The sequence below is a fragment of the Tiliqua scincoides genome, chromosome 10, assembly GCF_035046505.1.
Source record: "Tiliqua scincoides isolate rTilSci1 chromosome 10, rTilSci1.hap2, whole genome shotgun sequence".
In the NCBI taxonomy this organism is placed as follows: Eukaryota; Metazoa; Chordata; class Lepidosauria; order Squamata; family Scincidae; genus Tiliqua; species Tiliqua scincoides.
In genome coordinates this window covers 16,059,716-16,069,727 of record NC_089830.1, presented here as the reverse complement: position 1 = coordinate 16,069,727, position 10,012 = coordinate 16,059,716, and the positions used below count along the sequence as shown (strand labels likewise).

Genomic DNA, 10,012 nt, shown 5'->3' with positions numbered 1-10,012 from the left:
TTACTCCTAACCTTCACGATGTTAGCGATGTTGGGGCATTTGTGCCCCAAGGCACACTCCCCCAAGGGTGTTACCCGGGCCGGACTCCCCTGCCCCCCACTAGCTATGCCACTGACTCAGGTACTGCCTTTGAAACATTTTTCAAAGGACCCAAAGTTGCAAGCAGGCTTAGCTTGAAGGCAAACTGAGCAAGTTGACTAGGGGCATCTGGTCAGCCCCTTTTGGGCAGACCTATCAACTGTTACCCTGCACATGCCCAATCTCGTCTGATCTAGGAAGCTAAGCAGGGTCAAGCCTGGTTAGTACTTGGATGGGAGACCGCCTGGGAATACTGGGTGCTGTAGGCTTATACCATAGTCTTTCGAGACTGAAGGTTGCCAACCATTTGGTCTAGCCAGTTATTTTCAACCTTTTTCAACTCAACGCATACTAAGAAGCTGCTAATATTGTCAAGGCACACCATCGGTTTTTTTGACAATGACAGGGCACACCACCCTGCCAGCTGGGGGCTCAAATCACCCAATCACCCTTCGACTCTCACCCATATGACTCTCCCTCAAACTCCCGCAACACACCTGGAGACCATTTGTGGTACCACGGCACATTGGTTGTAAATAGCTTGTTTAGGCCAGGGGTGTCCAAACTTTTTGGTAGGAGGGTCACATTATCTCTCTGACACTGTGTCAGGGGTCAGGGGAAAAAAGAATTAATTTACATTTAAAATTTGAATAAATTTACATAAATGAATATATTAGAGATGGCACTGTATGAATGAATGAAGGTCTTGCAATAGCTCAAGGCCTATAAAAGGCCTTGCACAAAGCATGGTCTGCCTTTCCTTTGCTGCTGCATCACAGACATGAAACAGCAAGCAGTGGAGGGAGCCCTTGTCCCACAGCTCACGCAAGAGGTCTAACAGTCACCCTCACACTGAGAGCAGTTGCGTTGGGCCAGCATGGGCTCCAGCATGTCTCCAGAGGCTCACTGGAAACTGGGGGCTCCCCGTGGGCCAGTTTGGGAGTCCCCAAGGGCTGCAAGTGACCCCCGGGCCAGGGTTTGGGCACCCCTGGTCTAGGCCATCATCTTTCTTAAGGGCTATCTAAAAGATAGTTCATGGCTCTTGTTACATTAAAGATACACACTTGCTTGGGAGTAAGTCACATTGAACGTAGTGGGACTTGCTTCTGTGTAGACATGCCTAGGCTTGCTCTCTTCAGCTACAATCACATGCAAATTTACCTCTGAAGAAATCCTATTGAACACAGTGGGACTTACCTCTGAGTAAACATTTACTGATATATTTAGCTATGTATCTGGGATCATGTTTTCAATTGTTGTTCCTTTGTTTTAAAACTATCACAACCCACTGTGAGAGTATGGGATGAATTGAGCTAGCTCTTTTAATTGTTAATAAGTTACAAGATAGGTTAAGTGGCTGGAGGAGAAACACCTAAATGGAAAATTTTCACGTTGGCTTGGTTGTTATTTAGTGGGGCATAGCTATGGGGTATGTATGTCATGATGAGGTCTAGCACTTTACAACTGGGGAAGGGGTAGGGGTAGTGGTAGGTGTGTGTGTGTGTGTGTGTGTGTGTGTGTGTGTGTGAGAGAGAGAGAGAGAGAGAGAGAGATTTTATCACATTGTGTTCTTATAGCCGGCTTCAAATAGGGATTAGACATGTCCATGGAAGATCAGTCAACCAATGGCTAGGAGACAAGATGATTAAATGAAACCTCCAGTGTGAGAGGGAGTGTGCTGTTGATATCAGTTGTTAAGGTTGCAGCAGCTGGGGGTGGGTGGATGTATATTGTTTTCATGCCCTGCCTGTGAGGTTCCAGAAAACATCCAAAGAACCAGTATGGAGGAGGAAATTAATAGAAGGACCAAGGAGATGCAAGTTCAGCTCCCCAAATGGCCATGAAGACCACTAGATGACCTTGGGCCAGTCAACCTGTCCGCCTCCTCCATCTCACAAGGATAGTTTGTGAGTGTTCAGGAGCCCCATGTATGCTGCTCCAGAGCTCTTTAGGGGAAGGATGGGATAAATAAGCTCACACATTTGATCTGCCCCTACAAGAAGAAGATTGCTGGTTTGGATGAGTCCTTGGTCTGATTCACAGAGCCCTTTCAGTCTTACAAAGAAAATGCCGGTGGAGAGTGAAATAGACAAGAAGGTATCAAAAATAATCACAATAGCCCTGTGAGGTAGGTTAGGCCAGTGGTTCCCAAACTGTGAGTCGTGGCTCCCAGGGGAACCGGGGAAACCAGCCAGGGGAGCTGCAGAATTCTCATGAGAAACCCACCTACAATGTATAGGGCTGTAACCCTAATGGGGAGATGTGGCCAATGACCCAGTAGGTTAAGGGATCCACCAAAATAGTTTGGGAACCACTGGGTTAGGCCCAGAGAGAGAGTGGCTGGCCTAAGAGCACTCTGTGGGCTTCACAGTCAACTGGGGATTTGAATCTGGGTCTTCCTTCCCCACAATGACATTTGAGCCACACTGGGTCACATATGAGCCTTGGGAGTATATTAATGTACTAGTCTATTCATGTTTATGCAGAAGTAAGTCCCATTGTGTGTTCAGTAGAATTCAGGCATAGAAATGTCGCCTCACTGTAACATGAGCTATATATTGTCTCTCAGAGAAAGACCATAGCCTAAACACATGTCCTTAGGCACATTTCTCAGTTTGCCTCCTGTTGAACCTGATACTTCTTCTCAGCTCAGGTCCTTTAGAAAAAAGTTTCAAAGGCAGCATATGAATGCTCCTGCTGATGACATCACCATTTCTGTTGTAGGAGAGGTCCCGCAGCCAGTGGCATCACTAGGGATTGTGTCACCTGGTGTGGGAGGCCAGCACAACACCTCCCCCCCAAGCAGTGGGCGGGACAACACCCCAGGTGGTGGGCGTGGTGATGCACCATTGCCCTGCCCCTGCTGGGTTTTTGGCTATAATGTTTGATAGAACAGAGATATTTCAACGTGGTTTGTTTCACTGCATTCTGCATGAAATTATGTGTTGATTGATATGTAACATGATGGTATTATTCAAAAATAACAAGATGTAAAATATTTTGGCCAGTAGTGGCGTCACCCCCTGTGCGTGTCACCCAGTGTGGCCCGCACCACCCTAGTGACACCACTGCCCTCAACTTTGCTCCTCTTGCGCCTACTCATCTGGTTGTGCAATAGTATACAGAGTTCTATTCGTACCTATGAACACAGAGACAACTTAATTCTGGTGTTTATAATTCCTACCTAGTAACTCAGCAGGTGACACGAGAGCTTCTTGAGCAAAGTCACGGGCCAGGCCTGGGTGGTTAGGAAACAAAGTTAGCTTTGTCTGCCTGAGTCATCCCCTGTCAAGCATTTCCCAAGCATGTGTGCGACACCTGCACATCCGAGGGCAGCTTGGGTGGCTAGAAGATGCCGTGGTTTGTGCCCTAGAAAATGGCAGGTAACATTAAAGTAGCAATAAATCACTTCGTTTCTGTAACTGCACTTGATAGAAGTGAGAGCATACAAAGTGACCAGCATTGATTGCCCTTTGAGGCAGGTGCCAGCAGAGCAACTGCCTCAAAGGGCAATCAATGCTGGTCACTTTGTATGCTCAGAATTTTTACCCACTAGGCTGCAAAGTGGAATTCCATAGTAGCCAGGCTAATAAGGCATTGTAGGATTGTATATCAGTCATATAGGCATCCACATATGACTACAATCAGGATTCTAACATAATAATAATAATAATGGTTGTTGGCATCCTTCAGTCTCGGAAGACTATGGTGTCACGCTCTAAATGGTGGTTCTGGAAGAGAGTGTCCTCTCCAGTGTGTGAAGCCTGGGTAAAGTAGATATGGAGGATAGGCTGTTACCCGTGCAGCAAATCCCCCCTCTCCACGTCGCTGAAATGGTCCAATGGAAAGGCAGAAGCCAATACGGTTGGTTCCAGCGGCGTCGCAGGAGTTGCCAGAACGTGACTGTGTTCAGCCATGAACTGCCTCAGGGACTCCGGCTCCAGATTTTGCCTCGAGGTTGACTCCTGAAGCCTTTTCCATAACTGGATGTAGCCACAAGGCAGTGGAGGTTTGGGATGAGAGTTTTCCTTCTCTCAGATGAGCTGCCTTCCCAGGCTATCGAGTCCCATCTACCCGGTGGCTGTTTAGTCGCCTCTTACAACAAGTACAGCCAAACTGAGGGCCTATTCATATCCCCAGCCCCCAGGGGGAATTCCATAGTAGCCAGGCTAATAAGGCATTGTAGGATTGTATATCAGTCATATAGGCATCCACATATGACTACATTCAGGATTCTAACATTAGGCACCACGGTTGGAGGTCTCTGCCCCAATGAGCTTACACTTTCTAAAGTTCAGCTGGAGCTGGAGGGGTGACACTTATGGGCAGAAATGTATCTGGATATGGGAAGCTAAAGTGGGGATAATGTCATGGTGGGTCTTGAAACAAGGAATTGGCTTCTGCTGTTGATGGTCCATCCATGCAGTGGGTGGGCAGGTTCAAGAGTCCAGGTGACAACCCATGAAAGGCTTTAAAATCACTATTCTTTGTGCTATTAACAACGTTACAATAAGAGGTTAATAATTAACAAATTAGGGTGATAGGGGATATATCATTGACCATGCAACACTATTAGTGGCTTTTGGTCTATGATAGTTATCCCCACTGGGCAAGGATGGTGGGTTATTACCATTTGGCCAATAAAGGAATGGAGGCTGCAGTCCTATACACACTTGGGCCAGTCACCATCTCTCAGCCTGACCTACCTCACAGGGTTATTGTGAGGACAGAAGGAGGACAGAAGGAGGGGAGGAACCATGGGCACCCCCCTGAACTCCCAGAAGGATGGGTGGTATAAAAATGTGAAAAATACATACATAAAATTATTATATATTATTATAAGTTCTGGGCCAGTTTAAGACCTCTCAGTACCTTTGCACTGGATCTGGGGCCAGACAGGAAGCCAGTGTAGGCTTCTGAGGGGCGCCATGTGATCAAAGCAACACTGTTTTCTCAACACTGTTCTAGATTGAAAAAATGACGTTTCTAGGTCTCGGGGATGTAATGCAGAGATGAGTGTGACAATGTGGTGCTTACTATGATTATATAGTGGAACAGGAAAAGGTGAAGAAAAGAGTGATTGAAAAGATTCATGGGCTGTGCACCTCCGTTATGAGGGAAGTCTGCAGCATTCCGGGCTCTTTGGTCTGGAAAAAAAGGTGCCCCGAGAGAGGACATGATTGAGATGTATAAAATTATGTGTGGGATGGATAGAGTGGATAGAGGGAAGTTCTTTTCTCTCACACACAACACCAGAACCAGGAGATATTCACGCAAATTGACTGGCAAGAGACTTAGATCAGACAAAAGGAAATATTTATTTACCCAGCGAGTCATTAATATGTGGAACTCCTTGTCACAGGATGCGGTAATGGCATTTGGCCTAGATGCCTTTAAAAGGTGATTGGACAGATTGATGGAGGAGGAGTCCATTACAGCTTACAAGCCATGATAACGATATGCAGCCTCCAGGTTTTAGAGATAACCTATCTCTGAATGCCAGATGCAAAGGACTGGCAACAGGATACAGGTATCTAGTTTTCTTGATTGCTCCCTGTGGCCACTGTGAGATACAGGTAGCTGGGCTAGATGGGTCCATGGCCTGATCCAGCAAAGTTCTTTTTATGTTCTTATGCCTACCCCTTCCTCAAGAAGACCAGAAACCAGAAAGAAACTTGCCTTCACATAAGGAAACATCCAAAGTCTGTTTCAGTGTGCCTTAAATGGGTTGGGAAGAAGTAACCAATTTTCAGATTTCCACTGACATCAGAGAATCCTCATTCATGCATCAAACACTCCACTTTTAGCGGTGTTGAGAAAACACAGTGCATGCAGAAGAAGTTGCCACCCAGTGGACCACAGAAGCAAAACATCAGGTATAGTCCAACAGGGAAGCAAAGAAACCACAGCAAGTCACACTTACTAAGTGCATGTTCATACCAATTACATGCACACCAATGTATTATTTTGCCAGTTGTTTGGACCGAACTCTCATTCTTGAATAGCAGCGCTCAGTGATGAAACAGAGCAAGGCTGACCTTTTGGGAAAGCTGTATGTAAGCCACTCTGAGCTCATCTGAGAAAGGATGCAAATGATGTAACAAGAAAATGAACACCTGCTCTGAGTCAGATCCTTGTTTTCTCGACTGCTTTGCAACCTTTTGGAAACAGCATGATTTAATTGTCAGTGCACAATAAGTTCCATCAGTCAGCACAGAAACTGGGAGGGGACAGGATGTCTTGAAGCAAGACATAAGCCATCTTGGGACTTTGGCCAAGTGGAGCACTCTAGCCTACCACTCTTGTCTCCTCCTCCACACTTCCTCTTCCACTTCCCCTCTTCTTTTTCAAATCCAGGGAGCAGAAGGAGCAGGTGGAGGTGGGCATCTGGAGATACCCCTGCCAATCTATCTGTTGCTCCAGTCAGCCCAGGGGTGGTACAACCTGGATGTACCTTGGATCTGCCATCTCCATGCTACAAAAAACACTCTTACCATGCTCCTTGTGCACTGCCATGGAACCCAGAAGTGCAGGTTTTCCAGTTTCATTTACAGGGACGGCACATTTAGAGTGTTCCTGTAAATGAAACTGGATGTCCTGCCCTTCAGGCAGGGTGACCAGATGTTGTAATTGAAAAAAGAGGTACCCCAAAATGTAGGACATCCAAAAAATGTAGGACATTATAGTATAAAAGCTAAAACCACTGGTATATTGATTTCATGTGGTTAATTTAAACACTATATTATTTATTATTAAATTTAAAACTATATTATACTGTTATAATATAGTATACTATACTAAACTAAATGCTATACTATACTATACTATACTATACTATACTATACTATACTAAATGCTACCATTGCGTCTGCTGATAGCCGTCCGGCAGAGCTGTTCCGTGTGGTGCGGGGCCTCCTCCATCAGGCCCCGCCAGTGGACCAGGAGGAATACACGGTCAGCCGCTGTGACGTGTTTGCGCAACATTTTGCAGGTAAAATCGATCGCATTCGTTATGACTTGGATGCCACATTGACAATGTCTGATGATGTCCCCCTGGCAACTGCTTGTCCAGTGTTGTGGGATTCTTTTCAGCTTGTGCAGTCTGAGGATGTGGACAGACTCCTTTGGAGTGTGAGGCCGTCTGCCTGCCTGTTTGACCCTTGCCCAGCTTGGCTGATAAGAGCTGCCCGGGGGGGACTGGCTGAGTGGACGGGGAGGGTGGTCAACTCTTCTTTGGGGGAGGGGACACTGCCGCTTGCTTTGAAGCGGGCGGTGGTTCGCCCCCTCCTGAAGAAGCCCTCCCTGGATTCCAATGTGTTGAACAACTATCGGCCAGTCTCCAACATCCCGTTTCTGGGCAAGGTAATTGAGCGGGTGGTGGCAGCCCAACTCCAGAGGGTCTTGGATGAAGCGGATTATCTGGATCCTTTTCAATCTGGTTTCAGGCCGGGCTTTGGGACGGAAACTGCCTTGGTCGCCTTGGTGGATGACCTACGCCGGGGACTGGACAGGGGGAGTGCGTCCCTGTTGGTCCTGCTGGACCTCTCGGCGGCTTTCGATACCATCGACCATGGTATCCTTCTGGGCCGATTGGCCGAGTTGGGAGCGGGAAGCACTGTTTTGCGGTGGTTCCGCTCCTACTTGGAAGGTCGGTCCCAGATGGTGGTGCTGGGGGATGCCTGTTCAACACCCTGGCCTTTGAGGTGCGGGGTGCCGCAGGGCTCAATTCTGTCCCCCATGCTATTTAATATCTACATGAAACCACTGGGAGAGGTCATCCGGGGGTTTGGAGTGGGGTGTCATCAATATGCTGATGACACCCAGCTTTATCTCTCCTTTCCTCCAGACTCCAGGGTGGCGGTTGAGGGCCTGGAGTGCTGTCTGGAAGCAGTGAGGATCTGGATGGGGGCTAACAAGCTGAAATTAAATCCGGATAAGACAGAGGCTCTCCTGGTTCGGAAATCCTCGATGCAGGTGCTGGATTATCAGCTTGCTCTGAATGGGGTTGCACTCCCTCTGAAGGAGCAGGTCCGCAGCTTGGGGGTCCACCTGGACTCGCAGCTGCTCCTGGATTCCCAGGTGGCGGCTGTGGCTAGGGGGGCCTTTGCTCAGCTTCGGCTGGTGCACCAGCTGCGTCCGTACTTGGATCGTGCAGACCTGGCCACGGTGATCCATGCTACGGTGACATCGAGGTTAGATTATTGTAACGCGCTTTATGTGGGGCTGCCCCTGAAGACGGTTCGGAAACTGCAATTAGTGCAGAATGCGGCGGCCCGTGTGGTCACTGGAGGTAGGCGGTTTGACTCTGTCAGCCCGCTTCTCCGGGGGCTACATTGGCTGCCCATTCATTTCCGGGCCCAATTCAAGGTGCTGGTTTTGACCTTTAAAGCCCTATACTGCTCTGGGCCAGGTTATCTTAGAGATCGCCTACTCCCGTACAATCCGGCTTGTCCTCTCAGGTCATCAGAGAAGGCCTTTTTACAAGTGCCGCCGCCTAAGGAGGTACGTGGGGCGGCGGCAAGAAATAGGGCCTTCTCAGTAGTGGCACCAACGTTGTGGAACTCCCTTCCCCTTGACTTGAGAATGGCTCCCTCTCTTGAGTCCTTTTGGCGAGGCCTGAAGACCTTGTTGTTTAACCAAGCCTTCTGACATTCTGGCCTTTTTAACATCTTTTATATATCTTTTAGTTGCTTTTTTACAGGCCCAATTCCTCTAAGAACTGCTGTTTTATGCTCTTTTATTCTGACTCTTCTGACTACTGTTTTTATGGGTTCTGCTAATGTGTTTTTTAATATGTTTTTATCTGTGAAATTATGTTTTAATTTGTTTTATATGTTGTTAGCCGCCCTGGGTCCCTTTTTGGGAGAAGGGCGGGATAAAAATAAAGTTTTATTATTTATTATTATTAAACACTATAGTATAGTATACTATAATAATAATAATAATAATAATAACTAGGTATTTATATACCGCCTTCTGGATTACTCCTCTAACTTTGTTCAAGGCGGTTTACACAGGCAGGCGTTTCTAAATCCCTCAAGGGGATTTTGACAATCATAGAGTTTCTCTCTTTCAAGAACCAACAACATTTCAGAATGGATCTTCCTGGTTTGGTCTCACTTCTGGCCTCCAGTTCTCCCACGCAGGCTGACAAGCAGCTCCATCTCTCACAGGGAAGGCAACCAAGACGCTTCTTGCTCACACCAAGAGCAGGTGGAATCACTCAGCTCAGCTTGTCAGCTGCTTCAAGGTCTCACCATTCTCAGCCGGTGTCCTCAAACTGGTGACCTTCTGATGATTTACTAAATTTATTAATTGATTTATTATTATTATGGAAAGTTTTATTATGTGTTAATTAATAATAATAATAATAATAATAATAATAATAATAATAATAATAATAATAATAATAATTGGAAAGCCCTGCTATGCAATGCTAAATAATAGTATTAATAATAAAAATAATAATAGTTTGGAAAGACTTTAATAATAATTAATGCTTTATTAATGCTTAATAATTATGCTACTTTAATATTTATTATTTAATAAACATTATTATAAAAATGTATAATAATAGAATATTATTGATTATATTATAAATATTTTATTATTATAAAAATTTATTTTACATAAAATAATAATAATAATAATAAATTGATGATGATGATGATGTGGAGAGATTTATGATGCAACGCTGATTAATGTTCACAATGGGATGCTAAGAATACTGTGGGGAGCCTCGTTCTGCACAGCCAGTTGTGCTGCCAAAGGGCCCTGCAGGGGGCGCTGTTGCTGCGTCTCCTGCTCAAGAACAGCCAATGGAGCCTGCAGGCTACTTGGAACCCCTCCAGGCACGTGATTTTGCTCAACATGGCGACTTCCTATAGGGGGCGCCATTTTCCCCTTCAGCCAGCGCAAGGGAGGCGAACTTTTC

The 10,012-nt window shown here is 46.2% G+C and overlaps 1 pseudogene; it reads left to right on the top strand.

Annotated features, from left to right (window-relative positions):
* The first annotated feature begins 229 nt into the window (after window positions 1–229).
* Window positions 230–347, top strand: LOC136662060 (5S ribosomal RNA; annotated as a pseudogene).
* Window positions 348–10,012: the final 9,665 nt, after the last annotated feature.